General features: G+C 39.3%; 1 protein-coding gene across 2 annotated transcripts in view; it reads right to left on the reverse strand.

Annotated features, from left to right (window-relative positions):
* ISOC1 (isochorismatase domain containing 1) overlaps positions 1-22,343 on the reverse strand; it is a 223,530-nt gene that overhangs the window by 75,986 nt on the left and 125,201 nt on the right. Inside the window, exon 5 of one of the 2 annotated variants that reach the window (XR_015724583.1) lies at positions 12,447-12,588. The gene's annotated coding sequence lies outside the window, so the exon portion shown is untranslated. Of the gene's footprint in view, positions 1-12,446; positions 12,589-22,343 lie in introns of those variants that run through there. The other variant, XR_015724582.1, reaches the window with a different exon arrangement.

Raw genomic sequence — 22,343 nt, forward strand, 5'->3', positions numbered from 1 at the left:
ATATGGTCACGTCCTTCTTTTTTCTTTTCACATAAAACTAGGGCATACCAGGGGGTCCTAAATGGGAAGACAAATGGGAGGAAAAGGTATAAATGGTTCAATGTTTAGGAGCCCATCTTCTTCAGTAACTTCATTTGCCTATTGAAGTACTTAAGCAGTAAACACATAAAACTGGTGATACTCATGGTGGCCATGGTATGAAAGCATAAAAATACCACAGTAAGACTTGGGTGGTCCTCCAGGGAAAGGGGCATTATGGTGACTTACATAAGGAAACCTTAGGTCAAATTGCCTCAGGGAGCTGAAGAGCCACATTGTAAAACCAACCTGAGCCCACAATAAAGTTAGAAGGAGAGGCTATCCTAAAACACTTCACGTCTGAAACATCTTTGAAAAAGATGTCATTGAATGGAAACCAAAACCTAAATCAGAATTGAAATCCAAGCAGGAAGAGGCAAGTCCCTACAACTAGGGACAAAGGTAATCAGGTAAACATTTTTGGACAGCGGCCACACTATCCAATGTATGGTATGAAAAGTCAAGATAATCTTGTTCATTCATTCAACAAATATTTACTTACTGAGTGCCTACGATATACCTGGTCCCACTCCAGACCCTGGGAATGGATCAATGATCAAAAATAACAGAAATCACTGTTCTCATGCAGATGCCTTTTAGTGATGGATGATACAAAATAAACAACAGGAAATAAACGATACAGTGTGTTAGATGATGATAAGGGCTATATAAGAAACAAAACAAGGCAGGTAAGAAACTTTGTAGAAAGAGAATTGGATCAAGAAAGTTTTCACCAGGGGCACCTGGGTGGCTCAGTTGGTTAAGTGTGTCTGCCTTTGGCTCAGGTCATGATCCCAGGGTTCTTGGATCAAGTCCCACATTGGGCTCCCTGCTCAGCGGGGAGCCTACTTCTCCTACTCCCGCTCCCCCTGCCTGTGCTCTCTCTCTCTTTCTCTCAAATAAATAAATAAAATGTTGAAAGAAAGAAAGAAAGAGAAAGAGAGGAAGGAAGGAAGGAAGGAAGGAAGGAAGGAAGGAAGGAAGGAAGGAAGGAAGAAAGAAAGAAAGAAAGAAAGAAAGAAAGAAAGAAAGAAAGAAAGAAAGAAAGAAAGAAAGAAAAAATTTTTCACTGACCTAGTGTAGTAAGCAAGCCGTGGTAACCTCTGCAGGAAACGTGGTCCACACAGAAAGAAGAGCAGGGACAGAATCCTAATAAAAAGAGTATGTCTGGCTTGTTCAAGGAGGAACAAGAAGCCAATATGACCGGAATGGAAGAATGGATTCTAATGCTGGAGAGCCTTCTAGGCTATTCACTCTAAGGATTATGGCTTTTACTCTGAATGACAGGAGACCCCACGGGCAGATTTTGAGTAGATAAGATGCTGTTTTTTAGAAGATCGCTTGCTCCTGCTGTGCAAAGAAGAAATTACACAGAGGTGAGAATGGAAACAATCCCGACAACAATGTAGCTGCAATTCAGGTGAGAAAAGACAGCAGCAAGAAGCGGTAAAGGAGGTGATGAGAAGTGATCTGATTCTCCAGCAGGGTTTCTCAACTTTGGTGCTATCAATAATTTTATTTTGGGACAACTGTCCTGTGCATTGCAGGGTGTTAAGCAGCACGCCTTAGCTCTACGATAGATGCCAGTAGCAAACCCTCACCTCATTTGTAACAAAAAGGTCCGTAAATACTTCCAAATGCCCTGGGGGCAAAGAAATCGATTATTTTGTTGTTGTTGTTTAGAACAATTACAGATGTATTTCTTTGGCAAAGCCAAATGCACCGCAAAGAGAGGAGTCATCTGTAACATACTACCTATGGGATAGTGGAACTTCAGTCACCATGACACAAAAATTCAAATGGCACAAATGAAACAAATAGGGATCATCCAGGGACCAGCTTGGAGGGGAGCCCTGCCGTCCTAACTCTCTCTCATCTATTAGGTAACTCTCAAGAACTAAACCATTTTCAACTTCCGGAAGGGGAGAAAAAAACAAGATGGAGATCAAACGACAATTGTACGAACATGAAGTGCAACTTGTGGGCTTCAGTTTCATTCATGTGTCATTGTAGAAAACTGAGCTATACAGTGTGAACCTATGAACACGGGAACAGTACTGAACATAGTAAGGTGCTTATCTGACATCCAAGTAGAAATATTTACTAGATCAAAGTTTCGTAGTAGAGACACAAATGTGGGAACTCAAGCCTGTAACATGGGTCAGCTCACAAAACCCATCATCTCCCCAAGGGAGAGAATATATAATAGTAAGGGATTCCTAGCAGTAAGTCTTAGGGTCCTCCACTGCTTCCAATCCAGCAAGAAGAAGAATCAACAAGTGAGACTCGAAGTAGCAACTAACAGGAAGGAAATCAGTGAAGTGTCCCCGAGGCTTCGTGAGAAAGGGCTCTGAGGGAAATAAAATGATCAATTATGTTAAACTCTGATAAGGCCATAAGATGAAGATGAAAAATTAACTATGGTGATCTTGATAAGAGCAATTTTAATGGGATGTTCTATGTGAAAATGGTTCAGGAGAAAGTGAGACAAGGGAACTGGAAAGAAACATTAGAGCAACTTATCCAAAGAGTTTTACTATATAAAGCAGAGCAGAGGGATGGAGCAGATCTTGGGCAGGGGTGGGTGACGGCAAAGTAAAGGATTTTTACAAGCAGATTAGTAATCAAACATGCTATAGACCTTATCAAAACCAGAAGAGGGGGGACATCCAATCAATTTCGGTTACTTATTTCCAGCACCTCAGAGGTTAACCAACTTGAGTTGTGCTATAAACCCAATTCACCTCATTATTTTCTACTTAAAAAGTAATATATCATGGAAAATTTTGTCTTTTCATTCAGAAAATGAAATATAATGCAAAGACATAATACTTTTATATATTAAATACCGTATAAGAGATATTATGTGGAATAAAAAGGTTGACATTCAGTTAATATGTGCTGGCATGGTCATCTACAACCCTAAATGTTTCCTTAAACGGATACTCTTTGTATCTAGCTATATACTACTTACATTAAACACAATGAAATAATAAAAAATAACAGAGGATGAATGTGTGAAACGGAGAAAGAGATAACAGCCAAATACTAACAAAATAGAGACTGCTGTAACTAGGAATATAAAAAATATATATAAATATAATATATATAAATATATATATATAATATAAATCAAAAAGCAAGTTGGCATACAAAAAGGGGTAATACATAATGAAAAAAATTCACGTCATTTGGAAGGGGAAACATGCATAAAATTGTATACACTTAATAGCACAGATTTAAGTATATAAAACAAAAATGGACTGAAAAACAGGCAAACATTGACAAATGTATAATCACAAGAATCTTAATACTCAGTAATTACTAGAACATGTACACATACACTAATCTATAAGCTTGATCTAAAGGCCATAAATAGAATATACCTAATAAATGGGAATATTTTTTCTAAGCACAAATGCAATATTTGTAAATATTGGCTACATACTATAACTGCAAGCAAGTATCAAAAATGGTTCAACTCTGACCATAACATAAGTTAGAAAAATTTTAAAATATAATTCCAAATAACACATAGGTCAAAGAAGATCAACCAGTGCCTTTTTCAACTCATTGGTGTCTATGCTATGCTGCTCATCAAAGATTTTTGTAATAGTATCCTTGAAAAGCTTACTGTAAAAGATAAACCTCTGACATGGTTAAGAAATAAACAAGAGAAAGTAAAAAAAAATTAGGAATGAATATAATAAAGATATGCAGGTATATTTAAAATTAATGGGATTATAAACATAGGTAATAAAAATGTTTATGTTAGAATGATACAATTCTTTAAAAGTGGCTGAAAAAGATATAGCAAGAAAGAGTATCCCATAACTATTAAGAAAATTGATTAAAAATACACACGGTTTTCCTTCGCAAAAGAGAACATGGGCTGAAATCATTATGGAGGTAAGTTCCTACATCAGTTCAGGCAATAACATTCCCCAAATATAAGCTCTTCTACAGAACATAAAATTAAAGAACAGAGAATGAAGGGGGCTAGTTAGATCTTTGATACCCAAGCTAGACAAGGTAATAAGAGAGTGTAAAATTACAAGCAAATCTTATTCACGAACATAAATGGAAAAATCCTATGTAAAACCCTAGCACATGGAAGCCTAGAATGCAGTAAGAAACTATAATGGCCAAATTAATGTGTTTCCAGGGAAGACAGGGATTGTCCAATGTTAAAAAAATCAATGGGGGCACCTGGGTGGCACAGCGGTTAAGCATCTGCCTTCGGCTCAGGGCGTGATCCCGGCGTTATGGGATCAAGCCCCATGTCAGGCTCCTCCGCTATGAGCCTGCTTCTTCCTCTCCCACTCCCCCTGCTTGTGTTCCCTCTCTCGCTGGCTGTCTCTATCTCTGTCGAATAAATAAATAAAAGTCTTAAAAAAAAAAAAATCAATGAACGCAACCTCTGTTCCAGTGACATAAGAAGCAGATGCTTTAAACAACCCCTGGATTCCCAATCCTTACAAATGATAGAGTAGGCGTAAAATAGAGTCCTCACAAGTGTTAAAGAATGCTAACTCCCAAAAGACACAATTTATTACTGTCATGTCTTTACCTCCTGGGATAAAGCTTTGGTCATGGTATATTTGTTATCGAAAATACAACTGTATTTTACATAGGATTTTTATTACAGGGGTCCTTTATATAAAATGGATCATGATTTTATTTCTTCTCTGCTCATTGAGATTTCAAATTTACACTAATTTCACAGCAATATTTAGATACCCTGTACCCAGAGAAACTTTCAAATTATTATCTGTAAATTTAAAATTTGCTAAAACTTCCCTCTAATATGTCTGCTGTGTGCTGTCTTAGAAATGCTTTCTATCGCCAATCCAAGGTTTTCAAGAACCCTTGGTCCACTGAGAGGTCTACATTTCTTCTTCTTGTGCCAGTTTTGGCATTTCACATTTTTCTCCAAAAAAAAAAAAGTTTCACATAGGATTTCAATTATTCCTATATGGTTGCTCAAAGTATTCTTTAATAATTTATAACTTCTGTTATCTACGTAGCTCTTCCTTTTTCACTTTGTATTTTCTCATTTCTTTCACAGTCTCAGAGAAAGTTTGTCTTCTTGCATTAATCTTTTCAAGAAGTACCAACAATTTCCTTTGCAAAGTAAGAAAAAAAATATCAAATATTTTAAAGACTCCAGTGTCTTTTTTACAAAAATTCATTGAAACGATTGATAAATATGTCCTAAAGATTTATCAGTCTTAACTTTAAAATGTGAATATATTCAGACCATTAAAATAGACTACAAAATGAAAACCATGAAAATGACCATCAGCCAACTATTATTTAAACTTTCAAGAAAACTGTTACTATTCACTTACCACACAAGATTTGAAATATATAAAGCTAAACCTGATAGAGTCTACTAGGAGAAACTGAGAAGTCATATTGAGAAAATGTCATAAAATCCTATCAAGAAAATATAAACTTCTAAGAATTCAACAGATCAAACAGACCTGAATTTAAAAAGATAGAGAAGATTTAAATAATATACTAAATAAAAAATATATACATATACTTAATAAAGTTTGTCTGATAAACAGAGAGCTCTGTATTCGACTGGGAATATACTCTCATTTATAATCTGTATTGGATATTGATAAAAATTGGCCCAGTAAAAGGTTACAGAGTAAATATAAGATTGCAAAGAGTTGATAATATAGGAGGTATTTATGCATCAAAATGAAATCGCTTCAGCAGTCCACAGAAACAGAGGCTCACCCACAGAAAATCTACAGAAAGAGAGACTCACTCACATCTGCAAGGATGGCTGATTTCCTGGCTAATCTAGGTAGGCCCACTCTGGGAGGACACACATGACTTGGTTTTGCTCTTGCGTTCTCCAGGTGGCGAACTCAGGCAAGTTCTGATGGGAACAGCTGAGTGCACGAGTCAAAGGGAAGCATGCAAATGCCTCTTGAGGTTAGGCCTGGAAGGGACACACTGTCAGTTTCAGCTCCTATTATTGTCCAAAGCAAGTGAGAAAGAAAACCCAGATTCAAGGGACAGGGACCTGGACTGCCCATCTTCACTGAGAGGAGCTAGGAAATTTACATGGCAAAGAGAGGCTTCAAGGCAGGGCGAAGAACTGGGACTATGCATTTAATCCATCTACCATATGAGAGCCTAGAAAAGAGGGCCTATGGAGTGCTTAATAGCTACTAAGTGTATCCGCAGTATCTGTTGAAAGAATATGAAAAAGGAGAAAGAGGACCTACCTGAGCGTTCTCCAAAGTAAATATGACACAGTACAACAGGAGGATTATGAGAAAATGCTTTTTTATGGGCAAATAACTCTTACGTCTTCATAAATCCAAAAGAAGAAAAATAAATGCAGGATTTGCACCAGTTTGCTGGAATATCATTTTTTTAAAAGATTTCATTTATTTATTTGACAGAGAGAGAGACAGCCAGCGAGAGAGGGAACACAAGCAGGGGGAGTGGGAGAGGAAGCAGGCTTCCAGCAGGGAGCCCGATGTGGGGCTCCATCCCAGGCCTCTGGGATCACGCCCTGAGCCGAAGGCAGACACTTAATGACTGAGCCACCCAGGTGCTCCATGCTGGAATATCATCTTGATAAACTATTAACACATTGGTATTAATATGATTGCTAGTTGCCCTGCTAGTAATGTCTCTCTTTTCCTTTCTGCTTTCCACTTAACTTTGCCCTCAAAAAAAAAAAAAAAAAAAAGTGAAGGAACTTGAAACATTCTGTTGTGATATTTTAGTCTTTACAGGAGGAAAAGTTACTTAAACTGCTTCAGAGGATTCCGTGAAAAGTAACAGTTTTTCATCTTTAATACATCTATGACTTTATGACAGTTCCCCTTCTGGGGGAAAGTAGAGCAGCTTTTCGCTTAGTTTCCTCATCAATTAAAATCTCACAGCAAAGGCTTTGTACATAGTGATGAAAATAAGGGAGGTCCTGAAGGTCATCACTAAGCACTGGGAACTGATGAAGAATTTTAATAATGGGTAATGAATATGATACTATCATACTATAATGGTTTCATTATGTTTCATGATACTGCCACCTACGTATCCTTGGGCATTTTTCATTTATGCTATGCCTCAATTCAAAAAGGATTTGAAGTTCTGAGTGGTCCTGACTCATTAAAGTTTTCTGCGATGTTAAGAGACCATTGTTTCATGATTAACGCCTGATATGCAATACTAGAAAGAAGGGGGGGGGCTATTTTTCCTTTATTCGTATGCTCTATTGTAGTAGAAGTGAAAGACCACAGCAGCACAGCGAGGCAGTCAGAAAACGTCTCACAATAACCTGCAACAGTGTTTTTAATTAATATTGGAGAGCTCTGTACAGAATTGCTACATTTTCTGCCCCTGGAATCTCAAAATAAATGAATTATACTGTAGTTACAGGTAAAGAACGCTTTATTTTCAGAGAATGTTTAAACATACTGCATAAAAGATTAATAGATGCAACAAAATGTACAGGACAGATGTGGCTAATGGTACCTGCTCCAAACGCCAGCTGGATTTGTAATTACATTTTTGGAGAGACTGAAGACCTGAATGGCTGCACTGACTGTGGTATATAATATTTCCTGACAGTCAGTGCTACTTATCTGATGCTCGCTTTTAATTAAAAAGGACATATCAAGTTATTTAATACACACAATGCATGTTGTTATATTTAATATTTTTTAAATTAAAGATATATATCCTTTTATAAGAGAAATTAATATTAGAATATATACCCTTCTAATAAAAAGGAGATAGGTATGTACGATTTTTTTTTGCAAGATTAAATTTCTATCTCCTTGCCTTTAACTAGAAATAGAAGGCAATTCCCAGAAAAGAATACAGAGAAATAGCTCCTAGATTATTTTAAATAAACTATTTTAAAATAGTTTGATCAGCAGCCTTGATATTTCTCTTATTAGCACAGATACTGAACAAATGTATCTAATATTTCAGTAAACGTATAATTGAGAAAACCAGCAGATAGGTCAAAAGGGACCATCAAATCAAAATTAGATGCAAGATAAACCCCTTCAAAACCAGCCTGCTGGATTTACATCCTGTTAATTAAAAGGCAGGGGGTCACAGATCTGCATTAAAGACCAAAAGATGATGGGGTGCCTGGGTGGCTCAATGGTTAAGCATCTGACTCTTGATCTCAGCTCAGGTCTTGATCTCAGGGTTATGGGTTAAAACCCCCCACATTGCCCAATGTGGAGCCCCCTTTAAAAATAATAAAGGCCAAAAGATGAGAGTGAATTATGAATGCCCAGGTATGTGTAAAGAAATTGCTTTTTGAGAAGAACAGCAGTGAAAGAAATTTCCTCCCTGCTTCCCTTCCCTGCTGTCAGGGGTCATCCTCTGCAGATGTCCTTGAAAAATGAGGAGGGTTTGTCTCCTGGACACTCTTCCCTTACCACCAAGACAGCTCTGCACTGCCCCCAACTGCTCCCGGGTTGATTATCACCGCACTCTTCACCCACAGAGCTCACCAGGGACTCTGAGGCTGGCTCTCCTCCACTCAAGGCTGTTCCTGATGTGGCCTCCTCAGTGAGGGGGACAAGTGAGGATGCTGCCTTTTCTCTCACAACACCTGAACCTCATTCCCCATTGACTGAAACCTTCAGTTCACTGAAAGATAGGAAATATCTAGAAAGTATTTTAACAAAGATGTGTGTAAGAGGGAGGAGATAGTTTTAAAAGTATCTTCTGAAGAAGAGTCTTTTGGGAGTCCAAGAAAAAAAATTAAACGTTAGTCTTTCACAAAGGACTTCCTTATGGGAAACCTCCTTTTCTCTACCTTTCACCTTTCTGGCTGAGGGTCTCTCCCTTTTCATTCCCGCAGAGGTAAATTCTGTTTTTCCTCTTCCCTAGGCAAATCCCCAGTTTTCTTCAAGAGATTCTCAGGAACTTCTGGCTTGGGAATCTAGTCCCCTCTTCAAATGTTCTAGTTTATCTATTCATCCAGATTCAATTCCTGAGTCAAGAATAAGAGTGCGTCAGGATGCACTGGCAGGAGACCAGAGTCAGGACATGGCGCCCTCTGCTCAGGAAACTCAAAGTCTGCCCTGCTCAAGACTCCCCTCCACCTTTCAGAGAGAAACATATGCTTTCTTGGTCTTCCTAAAACGAGCTGTGTTGCTTCTTTTTAAAAAACACATCCACACATAATTCTTACCGTGTGAACATGTTTTTCCATAAATGGAACATTTTTCCCCAGTGAAGATAAACTAAATTGATAGGACTTAATTAAATGTAGCAAAATCTGTTTCCCTTTGTTCAAACTTATTTTTCCGGACGATGCGTTGAGCCACTGTTTTCAAAGTGTGGTTTGGGGACCTCTGGAGGTCCAGAAGTTCAAAACTATTTAAAAATAATAACTTATACGTTATTTGCCTTTCTTAAGCTTATTCTAGGTGTACGGTGAAATTTTCCAGAGCCTAGATATCAGCTATTGCCGTCATCACTCTGACAGGTAACCAAATACATGCGTGGGGGTCCTTGTGTCTTCTAAAATATTCTAAACTAAGCTCTTTGGGGTCTTTGTTAATTTTTAAAAGTATAAAGAGGTCTTGAGACCAAAACGTTTGACAACCATTGGCATATAAGATAATAGAGATCGAGTCACTGATTTCTTTTTTTTTTTTTTAAAGATTTTATTTATTTGACAGAGAGAGACAGCCAGCAAGAGAGGGACACAAGCAGGGGGAGTGGGAGAGGAAGAAGCAGGCTCCTAGCGGAGGAGCCTGATGTGGGGCTCGATCCCCGAACGCCGGGATCACGCCCTGAGCCAAAGGCAGACGCTTAACCGCTGTGCCACGCAGGCGCCCCTGATTTCTCCTTCTTTAAACCATACAGACTGATCTACCTGTATACACCCTCTCCAGGTACACCACAAACACTGGGAATTTTACAATTACATCTTCCTGTCTTGAGTTTACCAAACACATGGCTCAGGTGTTCTCCCGCATGCATCCTTTTTAGCACAAGGCTAGCAGCGTGGTTTCCCTTTGGCTCAAAATTTGGATTTTTAATCCCTCCTACCTCCCAAGTTGAGATTTTTCTTTCCCTAGGAGGTGTCTGTATATCTTTATCTATATATTATATATAGATTCACACTATGCATGGATAAAGTCTTGTTGTTAAAACTAACCCTTCTTATAGATTATAGATGAGACATCGAGCAATTTCTATAGATACTATGTCATCTCAATAATTGATAAGCATTTAGACTTTAGGAAATGAAAGTTGCTATAAGAACACACAAACACAGCCCCTTCTTCTGAGCTCTACCAGGTAAACCTTGAGAAACATCAGGGTGTCATTTGCCATGAAGTTTGCGAGCACAACCAGTCAACACTGACCACCTAGTTATCGTTAAATAGTGAAAAATAGGCTTTCTAGTTTTGAATTGCTTTTGGATTCCCTGTATTCTAGCCACCTTAACAACAGCAGGAAGGAAAAAATGCAGGAGAACTGTATCAATAAGTTAAAATCCATCTGTAAAGCTGATTTCTGGTATTTCTATGCCATACGGCGTCTATGTGTACTGAGAGGTTTCCTGTTATTTACTTAGAAGTTCCCTCTCTCCTCGACCACGGGACCTACCCATTATTTTATCCCAGCTCCTCAGAGGCAAAGCACAGCTCAAGAACTTATAAAATGCAACTTCTTATTCAGAGACTCTTTACCACTTGAAAAGTTACCTCCCGGTGCCAGATGTACTGAGAAACCACTAAACGTGGGTCACAACCAAAAATAATGGGTCAATGCAAAAAGACTTAGGAATTAGGGGGGGGGGATGACCTCTATTTCATAATTACTACTTTAAACATATTTTTAAAAATCGGCTTTGTTTTATGATCATTCAAGCATTGTAAAACCTAGATGGAAGTTACTTCCAAGTCTTTTTCCCTGGCTTTTCATTTTGTTAGTATTAATACACAGAATAGAAACAGTAGGCATGATTTAGAACTGAAAACAAACCCCAGAACCTACACAGTTCCCACGTGCTTATATCTTGGAAAAAGAACAAAAATATCTAACATTCTTTACTTTGTACCTTTAAACTCAGTACAACAGTTAAAATAAAAAAGGTTTCTATATATACCTGCATTGTGAAGTGGTCTCAGTATTTATTTAAATTCTTTTTTTTTTTTTTTTAAGATTTTATTTATTTGACAGAGATACAGCCAGCCAGCGAGAGAGGGAACACAAGCAGGGGGAGTGGGAGAGGAAGAAGCAGGCTCATAGCAGAGGAGCCTGATGTGGGGCTCGATCCCATAACGCCGGGATCACGCCCTGAGCCGAAGGCAGGCGCTTAACCGCTGTGCCACCCAGGCGCCCCTTGGTCTCAGTATTTATTGTTGTCATAGTCATGCTTCAAGGGGCCAGCCAAGCCCAAACCCAATTCTTGAGAAGTGAGCTTTCAGACACATTCTCGGCTGAACTACTGAGCCCACATGTAAAGTTCATGCTTTTCTGATCACACCTGACCTAGAAAGTTTGATAAGTGGGACTGGGTCAAGCAGATATTATCTTCAAGAATTTTAACTAAGAAGAACAGATGAACTTGCAAATGAAAATAGCTAGATGGGGGAAAGCAGCTCCCCTCCTACACACAGGTGTGCACACGTGCGCGTGTGCGCGCGTGCACACACACACACACATCCTGTCTAGAGCGCATGCATAAGCCTCAATGGAGCCATAGGTCTTGCAAAAAAATACTTGCCCTTCTCAAGATACATCCCATTTCTCCCTCTGGTTGATACACTAATAACTAGGATCAAAACCTCAGCATAGCCCAAGCAGGAAAGTACTGGCCCCACAGAAGATAAAGAGATTATTCCCTAAAGACCTACAGGACCTGGCAAATAGGTTCCAGCGGGAACCGAGAGAACAGGCCCGGGAATAGGCTCTGCATGTGCTAAACCAGGGTGCGATATATAGCTGAATAATGCAGTTTGTTGACGGGGATTTGTCCCGTGACTTAGAAACCCTGCAGTTGCAACAACTCTCAAAGTGGGTCCCAATGAGGTGGAGGTGGAACAGTCGCCTTGGCCTTGACAAGGGAACAAAAGGCTCACAGAGGTAGCATATTGGAAGGAATCTACTATGTAAGGCTCCAGACTTATTAAATGATTGTGCTCACTAGGGAGACAATAGAACGTGGGCTGCACTAACACATAAGGAAATGTGCTAGTGAAGAGGTCAAAGTATCACCGACCTTGGTAATGGCTCAGTAATGGTCTTCTGCTGGACAAGACTGGTGGTAGGGATGGTGTTACAGAAATGGGATCTTTGACAATTGAGATAAGATTCTGAAATAGAAGAGACCAGATAGCAGGACTTACCTGTAAGATGCAAGTCTGATGAGGGGTGCCTGGGTAGCTCAGTCGGTTAGGCATCCAACTCTTGATCTCAGCTCAGGTCTTGATCTTGGGGTCGTGGGTTCAAGTCCCACACTGAGCTCCATACTGGATGTGGATGTGAAGCCTATTAAGAAAAAAAAAAAAAAGATTCAAGTCTGATGGAATTACTGTAGCTGGCAGCAAAGCCAGATTGCTAACCAAGGGACTGCCACCCATGGAAATTCATGACTAATAAACATAGAGGCAACATAGCTGGGAAACCAAGAAGGCTATTGCTTGATATAAGTTGTTATTCTCCTGGCAGAAACAATCACAATTCCTAGCTTGCTCAGTTTCCAGTCCCCAGCAAGTTCTCAGCGCCAGGGCCCACTGATTGAAGGAGAGGATTAAAGCATGAGGACGGGTCTCTGTAATACTAAAGCAAGTCTTGAAAGGGAACCAATAGCCAATTACCAAGTAAAGGAGCACTGGAAGAAGTATCCAGGTATTTTCACAGCTTTTGTATACAGAACTTGATCTATTGTTGATACTAAAGGGCCCCAAACACTGTTATAGCCCTCCTATTACTGGATGACATATGCAGGCCAGGTAATAATATCCCGGCCCAGATCCATCTCATAGTGAGGCCAGGGGATCCAAAACACTTTCTGGTGGTCATTTTCAGGGTGCCTAATCCCAATGGATATATTTGGGAGCTGACAGAATCCTCACGTTGGCTCCTTGCCCTGCAGAATGAGAGCTATTACAGTAGGATATTCCAAGTGGAGCCCTCAGAAACAGTCGCTTCTGACTGAGACACTTAATCACAACAATACAGCATTCTAGGGGGGCCGCGCCTGGGTGGCTCAGTCAGTTAAGTGTCTGCCTTCAGCTCAGGTCATCATCTCAGGGCCCTGGGATCCAGCCCTGCATCCGGCTCCCTGCTCAGCAGGGAGTTGGCTTCTACCTCCCCTTTTGCCCCTCCCTTCCCTCGTGCTCTCTCTCTCTAATAAATAAATCTTAAAAAAAAAAAAAAAACACCCAACAATGCAGCATAGAAACATCTGCAGACTCAACCACTTCAGGTTCTTGGTTACACCGTGATATCTCCAACAAGGTCAAGAGCACTTCACCCTACCTATCGCTAAGAGGCACAGCGCTTGGCAGTCTGCTTCAGGTTTTAGAAGCAGTATCTACTGCTTGAGATCACTACTCCAATCTATTTTTATTTCAAGTTTTAAGAGGAGAGCAGAGCAATGATGGGATATGCAGTAACAAGTGGGAGGCTTTTTGGGCCACGTGACGCAGCAGTTTGCCCTGTGCTAGACATACCCGGGATGGATAAGATACAATTTGTAGTCTCCGGCGTGCTATGATAGGGCATGCACACCGACATCCAACACCTAGAAGCACGTCTATCCCTTCAGAAAACAGTTCCTGGCATGCTACCTGGCCCTGGTGGAGACTGAGCGTCTGATCCTGAGACAAAGATTGTCTGGGCACCATAGCCACCAACTGTGAGCTGTGTGCTATCCAGGCTACCAAGTCTAGAATCTTAGGTGGGACAGCAGACATCCATTGGATGACAGGAGTGGTCCATTTGGGATTAAGCCCTAGAACTTCCTGAGGAAGAGTTATCTCAGACCTCCCTCCCCTAGTGTCCTGTACCTCGGTTGTACCAATGATCTCATGGCAGTTGGCATTAGGAGGTCCCTAATGACCAGTTGGACAGGTGAAGAGAAAACCCAGGGCTGATTCAAAGACACATCAACTCTCTATGTTGGTGTTTGTCAAACAAGGATTGCAGCCACATTACAGCCCCACTCACTGGAGGTCCTCAAAGAGAGTGTGTATGTGTGTATGGAGGATGGAGTATGTTCCAGCGGGCAGAACTTAGGTGCCTGTGGTCTCTCAGTTTACATGTAAAGAGAGAGGAGCTGGAGAGAAGAATACCTGTGGATTCCAGAGCAGTGGGAAAGGGTTTGGCTGGTTGGTCTGAGGACAGGAAAGGAACAATATTGCAAAGGTGGGGCCCAGCAGATCTGCTAGGAAGTGCCTATTCTAGACTCTCCCATTTTTCTATTAACTTTTTTTCCTTACTGATTTAGAAAAGCTTGTTTATTTTTGATACATACCCTCTGTTGTCATATGTACTGCAAATGTTTTCCTATTGACTAGTTTGCCATTTCACCCTCCTAGGTGTATAATTTGATGAACACTCCTAATTTTAATCTAGTGAAATATATGAACTTCCTATTTGCCTTTTGAATTCATGCTTTTGTGCGTGTTTCATAAATGTCTCCTTACTCTCAATGTCAAGGACAATCTTTATTTTTGTCCAGATGGTTTGGTGTTGTATCTTTCCCATTTCAATCTACCTAACAGCTAGAGTTAATTTTTGTGTAACATGTGAAACAGGATAAGGGTGAAATGAAGTAGGATTTTTTCAATTTTTTTTAATACACATATCCGATGGCTCCAGTACTATTTATTGAAACACCACTCTGCCCCCACTGCACAGCAGTGTAAACTCTGTCACAAGGTAAGTGACTTGAAGTATTAGGTTTGCTTCTGGACTCCCCAACTGATTCCATTCATCTGGTTCTTTTTTCTTTGGAGAGGAGTTATCTGCTTTAATCATTACATCCTTAGAATAATTCTTGACTTGAAGGCTTTAGGCTTCATTGCAGGTGTTGTTTCTTCTTTTCCTCTTCGTCCCCTAATTGCCACAGCTTTTTTCCCCCAAAGATTTATTTATTTATTTATTTTAGAGAGAGAGAAAGACAGTATGAGTGAGCAAGGGGAGGAGGAGAGGGAGAGGGAATCTCTCCCCGATGAGTGTGGAGCCTGATGCGGAACTCAGTTTCACAACACTGAGATCATGACCTGAGCCAAAATCAAGAGTCTGATGCTTAACTGACTGAGCCACCCAGGCGCCCCCAAGTCTTTTTGTTCTTTACATTTGTCATCAGTCCTGGAATCAACCTTGAATTACAGCAAATGGCAACTGCTACTTTCATAGAGTTTCACTGAATCTACAGATGAGTTTAGAGAAAACGGACATCTTTACAATAGGAAGTCTTCCGGGAGCTGAACAGGAAGCATCCCTCTAAGTATTTTTAACTTTCTTTCATTGCTTTGATGGTTTTAGTATAGAGTGACCATGCACATCTTTTGTTAGATTTGTTCGTACATATATGATGTTTTAATTATATAAGTATTCAGAATTCTGTTCTGTATTGGTCACTGGTTTATAAAAAACAATGGATGTATACATACTGATATCTGGATCATACCAAGTTCTTTCTCCACATTTTTCTTTCCTCTCTTGAGAATATGTGACATTATTCTATTTCTTTGAATTTTGGGTCACTGCACATCCTGTCCTGGATGTTATGTTTGTTATATTTTGAGGATTTGCAAGAGTGAGGTTATTGGTTATTGGTTTCACACACAATTAATGTGTCTGGATATTATTGGTAACTTTGTCTCATAGGCAGCAACTCGAGCTCCTGCCTACTAAACTAGACCCTTCTTAGTCCATCCTGGCACCTTTGGTTCAGGTATCAGTCAGACATTCTGCAAAGGTTATAGGTAGAATTTTGGTTTTTCCCTTCTTTGGCTTTTGCTCCTTATTTCTTTCCAGCGTCTTTGATAGCCTACAACTCTCTTTTCTTCTGGCTGGAAATACTATGGGTTTCCTCTTCGAGTTTTTTATTCATGCCTCATTGCACAGAATGGGGTCTGTTTGCAGGCTAGAAGCTATGAAAAAGGGAAACTCACTCATTGCTCTTCGGTTTTTTCCACAGTTCACAGGCTTTCTTGATTTGGTTTGGGTAGTGTGGAGTACTTCCATCCACGTTTAATGCAGAGTCAATAATGAATGCGTGTCAGTCTGCAGCAAACTACTCCTTCCTATTTAGTAATGGAAGCCTTTAAGACATTCTTTTGAATAAATGGATGAATGAAAATCCTTTAAAGAACCCTGTAATTGCATGTTGCCCTATACAGTGAACTGTGCTGTTCACTATTCGGAGCAAAACATAAATATCTTACATATGTATTCTATATCAAATGTGTTTTCCAAGTGAACAGGAAAAATAATATACATTAAGTGTACATAAAAATAGTGTATTAAATCATGAACACAGATGCAGTCCCAAATTCCGCTTCCAGATTACAGATGTTTCTCGAAGGTGTGTCTGACGTATGTAAATTTCAGGACAGAGTCAAAACATGGATGTACAGGTGAGCACGGAGACATGGCTGCAAAGGCACTCGGTCTGACAAGGAACTTCAGTAGTTTGTGTTGCTATTTATTTACCAGTTTTAAGAAACTACTTGGTAAAAGCATATGGAAAGTCCAAGAAGGATGCTAGGGAAGTTATGGCTCTTGTCCAGAGAGTGGGGTAAGAACCAGTCCAATCTTGTGGAAAGTGGATCTCACAATGGTTAACATACATTATGCAATTGTGAGTCCAAAAAGAAGATAAATCAGATGTTATCTATACCCTTAGAAGATCTCTTACTTATATATAAAAAACAAAAAACAACAAAACAAAAAACTCCTTTTAGTACACGAGAAAGTTTAAAAGCTCAAAATAAAAACAGGGACTTCTGGGTGGCCTTTTGAATGCCCACTGTTCACAAAATGCAGTTTAGCTCTTTCCCTGATCACTCTTTTACAGAATTCATATTTCCTTGTAAAGTAATGAAATAAAGAACCTTTAAAGTAAGGACCAAAGTCCTTCCCCATTCCATCCACTTACCCACTTCCCTGTCAGCATCAAAATAATGTTAAATGTGAATATATCCCTGGGGGCTCGGTTTTCCTATGTGCATCTATATGTTTACATCTTTGCACACACGTGTGCACATCTTATGTACACACATTTGTAAGCATTTTTTTCTTTAACCTTGCTCTTTTCACTTAATACTTTTTTTTTTTTTAAGATTTTATTTATTTATTTGACAGAGACAGCCAGCGAGAGAGGGAACACAGCAGGGGGAGTGGGAGAGGAAGAAGCAGGCTCATAGCAGAGGAGCCCGATGTGGGGCTCGATCCCATAACGCTGGGATCACGCCCTGAGCCGAAGGCAGACGCTTTAACAACTGCGCTACCCAGGTGCCCCTCACTTAATATTTTCTATCGAACACTTTCTATGTCAACTCCCAAAGATCTAGGTCATCCTTTACATTTAGTATGATGGTACCACTTTCTTAAAAGATTTATTTGAGAGAGTGTGTGCACGAGTGAGAGGGGCGGAGAGAGAGAGAATCTCAAGCAGACTCCCCATTGAGCATGGAGCCTGACGTGGGGCTTGATCCCAGGACCCTGAGATCATGTCCTGAGCTGAACACGAGAGTCAGTTGCTTAACCTGACTGCGCCACCCAGACACCCTCACCTTTTTTTAAATTCCATGATCAATTAATTTCCACGTTTTTTGTTATTGTTTTACTGTTGTTGTTGTTGTTTTTGCATTTTTAAAATACAATTTTAATAAATACCTTTGGACATTAACCTTTTGACATGGGACAGAATTTTTGAAAAATAAATCCTGGCAAAATGTTTGCTAAGAGACGCTCCATATTTATGTTCCTAACTACAATGTCTACAAAGTGCTGGTTCTCTGTATTTTTTTTTTTTTTTAAGATTTTATGTATTTATCTGACACAGAGAGCACAAGCTGGGGGAGATGCAGGCAGAGGAAGAGGGAGAAACAGGCTCCCTGCTGAGCAGAGAGCCCCACATGGGGCTTGATCCCAGGATCCCGAGATCATACCCTGAGCCAAAGGCAGACACTTAACTGACTGAGCCACCCAGAAGCCCCCAGTTTCTCCACACTCTTAATAACAATCACTATTTCCAACATTTTCAATCATTTTCATCAGGTAATAATATTTTTATCTCAGTTTTATTTTTGTTTTGTGTTTACCTGATTTGTTGTTGATCTCTAGGAGCACTTTATTCTTTTTATTTTTTATTTCAATTAATTAACGTACGACGTATTATCAGTTTCAGAGGTAGAGTTTAGCGATTCATCAGTTGCATATGACACCCAAGGCTCATCACATCACATGCGCTTCTTAATGTCCATCACCCAGTTACCCCATCCTGCCACCCACCTCCCCTCCAGCAACCCTCAGTTTGTTTCCTATAGTTTGTCTCTTATGGTTTGTCTCTAAGAGAACTTTAAATAACATGGCTATTAACCCATTATTATTCATGCTGCAAATATTTTCCTTAAGCCTATTTTCTAAATTTGGCAGATGGTGTCTCTTGCTAAGCAACAACTTTTCTCAATTTTAGGTAACTCTATTACACTTAACTATATTTTTCAAAATCTGTGGATCCTTTAGTATTTTATTATTTGGTTTTGTCTTTTCTAAAAAATTTTTAAAAATGTGCTTCCCACAATGATTCTTGTTTTCTCTAGTTCTAGTTGCTTTTTGAATTTCAAAAAGTTTGCACTACTTTAGGTGCAAACTTATTCATGACCTATCATTTTGTAAAGTTTGCCTCATTGTTTCAACAAATGCTGTTCTTCCTTAAAATTTCCCACTTTTCCTCTTTTCTGCTTGTCATTTTTTGTTTTTTATATGTCCAACTACTTAGACTCATTTTTGTTGTTTTCTAGATGGTTCCCAAAGAAGCAGCTACTTAGATGGTCTTTTTAAAACATAAGAGCTTTGTCTTTGAAGATATCTCATTCACTAAATTTTTTTTTCTCATGATACGTTTGATATTTTTTCCTTTCTTATTTGACATTTTTTATTTTTCTTGACGTGTTTCTTACTTTCCGGTGTTTGAAGATAACCTGAGTTAAGGATGCTGAAGATGTTTTATTTCAGCAAATCATTTTTTAATTAATTTTTTTAAATTAACCACTCAGACCCGATTTAAAAGTATATTATTCTTCAATTTGAAAATATTTTTTGATGATTCCGAGAATTCCTGATTATAATGGTCTTATGGAGCATTTGGAAGGTTTTGAAGATGTCAAACCGATGAGTCAAATCTTAGCATATTGGAGACATAACTGTAAAATTTTAGAATGAATTTTGAGAGAGCTAGAGACAGAACATTTGGGTCAAATATAAGCAAAACTGTTCCCAGTTTCCCTTTTCTCCTGCTCAGTGAGATACTGCAAGCAGCCAGCGTTTGCTCACACTTTCTTTCCTTCTTTCCCATAAAAAGGAATGGTCATAAAGGTTCTGCAAGTTTAATTATATTAAGAAATGAGTAGAAATAATCTAAAGTGTTCAACAATATTACTGGTATTTTAAAGGAGTCCTAGACAAAAGAAATCAAGCTCTCTTCTGTGGAATTTCAGATATTATGCAATTGGTAGAAATACAGTCTTTTAGTAGAATCTTCTTTTGTTCTAGAAACCACAATGCCAAGTATCCCGCTGACATTAAAAATAAAAAGTAAAAAAGAGAAAATATTTCATCTAGAAAATCAGTATGACAATACATTATGCAAAGAAAATGCTTTTGCATCAATGCAGTAATTAAAAATCATTGCCTCTGGCATCAGACTGCCTTTAACCCTAGCTCTGACTTCACGTCCTTGTGACCTGGGTTCATAGAACCTCTGTGCCTCATTTTTCTCATCTGTAAAATAAATAATAGCACACAGCACTTATTTTTAATTATAATTTAAAGAGGATATATATATATATATATATACACACACACACACTCACATATTTAGCATTTAGTACAGAGCCTTCACGACATATCATAAGTGCTTGTAAATAATAGCACACAGCACTTATTTTTAATTATAATTTAAAGAGTGTGTATATATATATATATATATACACACACACACACATATTTAGCATTTAGTACAGAGCCTTCATGACATAAGTGCTTGTAAATAATAGCACACAGCACTTATTTTTAATTATAATTTAACGAGGATACACACACACACACACCCCACACACATATTTAGCACTTAGTACAGAGCCTTCATGGCATATCATAAGTGCTTGACAAAGATTCATTATTTTTACCCGAGAAAACATGGTATTTAGCTTTCCATGTCATGATAGCTTCATATAGTGAAAAAAGCAAATCCTCATCAATAGACTATTTCTCAAAAGAGAACAAAACTCTGAAACATATTTACTTTATAGACATTCATAATGAACACTCACAATGTGAACAAAACTATTCCTAAATGATTTATACTGACTCTTCCCCCAAAATGAAGATACGGCATGATAATTGGATAGAAGGAAAATGCTGCCTTTGTACCTAGGCCATTTTTTCCACTTCTAATATGAAAACATGTTCTTAAAAGACCTCCACACAGAGTGTGTATGATCAGACAGAAATTGTAATTCTGCTTCATTGCCACTTCTTTACCAAATATATAATTGTACTCATTCCGGCGCTACTTAATCCACCTTTGACTTAATCCACCACAATCAAATCAGATTGGCAGATTTTTCATTCTAACTCCACACCGCACTATGTCATTTTTTTTCAGTCTTTGGAACCAAGTATGTAGTGTGTTTATACTGCGGTTTCCTCCATGGGATCCAGATCTATAAAGCCCCTGATAGGCTGTCGTACAGGATATAAAGGTCAACTCAACACACGGATATTTTTGAAACCTCCCTGGCCTCTGTGAAGCCCCCTGCACAGCACCAGGGGCAGGAAGGCCCAGGTGAGGCTACTCTCATCCCAGCGCCTCACGGACGCACGGGCAGCGAGGGGGCTCCTAGTCCTGCATCTGCCATCAGCAGACGCAATGTTCTGAGCTTCAAGGGAAAAAAAAATTGAGGTTTGTCCCCTGGTCACAGATGTGAGTCAAGCAAGGGTGTCCACCAAGGGTAGAATATCTGAAAAATCATGTCTGGGAATGAGGAAGGTCCAGAATATGATGGTCATCTTGGAAACTTCCCTTGCATCCCATACTGCTCCGGTGTTGGCTAGAGTGGTGCAGACAATCTTTATGTGCCAAATACAAAGGGAGCTCCAAAAGGAAATAGGGGTTGTACAGAGGTCCTAGAGTTTGAATAAGGGGAAAAAAGCAAGGTAAGGAAATCTACTGTCTTCTCCTCTCCACTCACCTCTTTACCTTTCTCTGCCTCTTTTTCTCTACCTCTGTCTTGTCTCTCTCTCTGGGAGCACCTCTTCCTCTCGTTTGACTTTCAATCTCTTACACTTTTTTCTTCATGTCTCTTGGGGTATCTCTCCTTCCTTCAAACATTTTTTGTAACCTCCAAAGAAGACAGGCAGTAGGAAGAGATTTTCCAGAAAAATGAGTACTTCACATAATAGCCAGCACGTCTGCGAATGGAGTGGGTCTCAGTCCCTTCTCTGTATTATACCTCAGCTTTGAGTTTTGTATCCAAATGTAGAGCCATTCTCCTGTTCTAGTCTTTTATCATTCTCTGTTCTGTCTATTGTAAAACAATCCTGGTTGACTTGTTTCATGTAGTCTTTCTAACCACAATAAGTTATCCTCCTCAAATGACTTCTGTTAACATTCTGTTGGGCTCACGAACAGTAATGAACCGCTATTGTCTTTTGGATCAAACTTTAAAGAAGTCTAGCATTCCAGGTTCTCCTGTGAGCACCCAGTCTCACTTTAAATGGACTCCAAGGGCACCTGGGTGGCTCAGTTGGAGAAGCACCTGCCTTTGTCTCAGGTCATGATCTCAGGGTCCTGGGATCAAGTCCCATGTCAGGCTCCCTGCTCAGCGGGGAGCCTGCTTCTCCCTCTCCCTATCCCCCTGCTTGTGCTGTCAAAAAAAAGAAAATCTTTAAAAAATAAAAAATAAATGGACTCCGAGCAGTTCATCAGCTGTCAAGCCAACTCCCTCATTATCCTCACCTCTAGCTTTCTCTAGCTTCTTTGTGTTTGCTGCTCTGAGTAT

Source organism: Ursus americanus, chromosome 5 (assembly GCF_024610735.1).
Source record: "Ursus americanus isolate L20-20 chromosome 5, mUrsAme1.1.p, whole genome shotgun sequence".
Lineage (NCBI taxonomy): Eukaryota > Metazoa > Chordata > Mammalia > Carnivora > Ursidae > Ursus > Ursus americanus.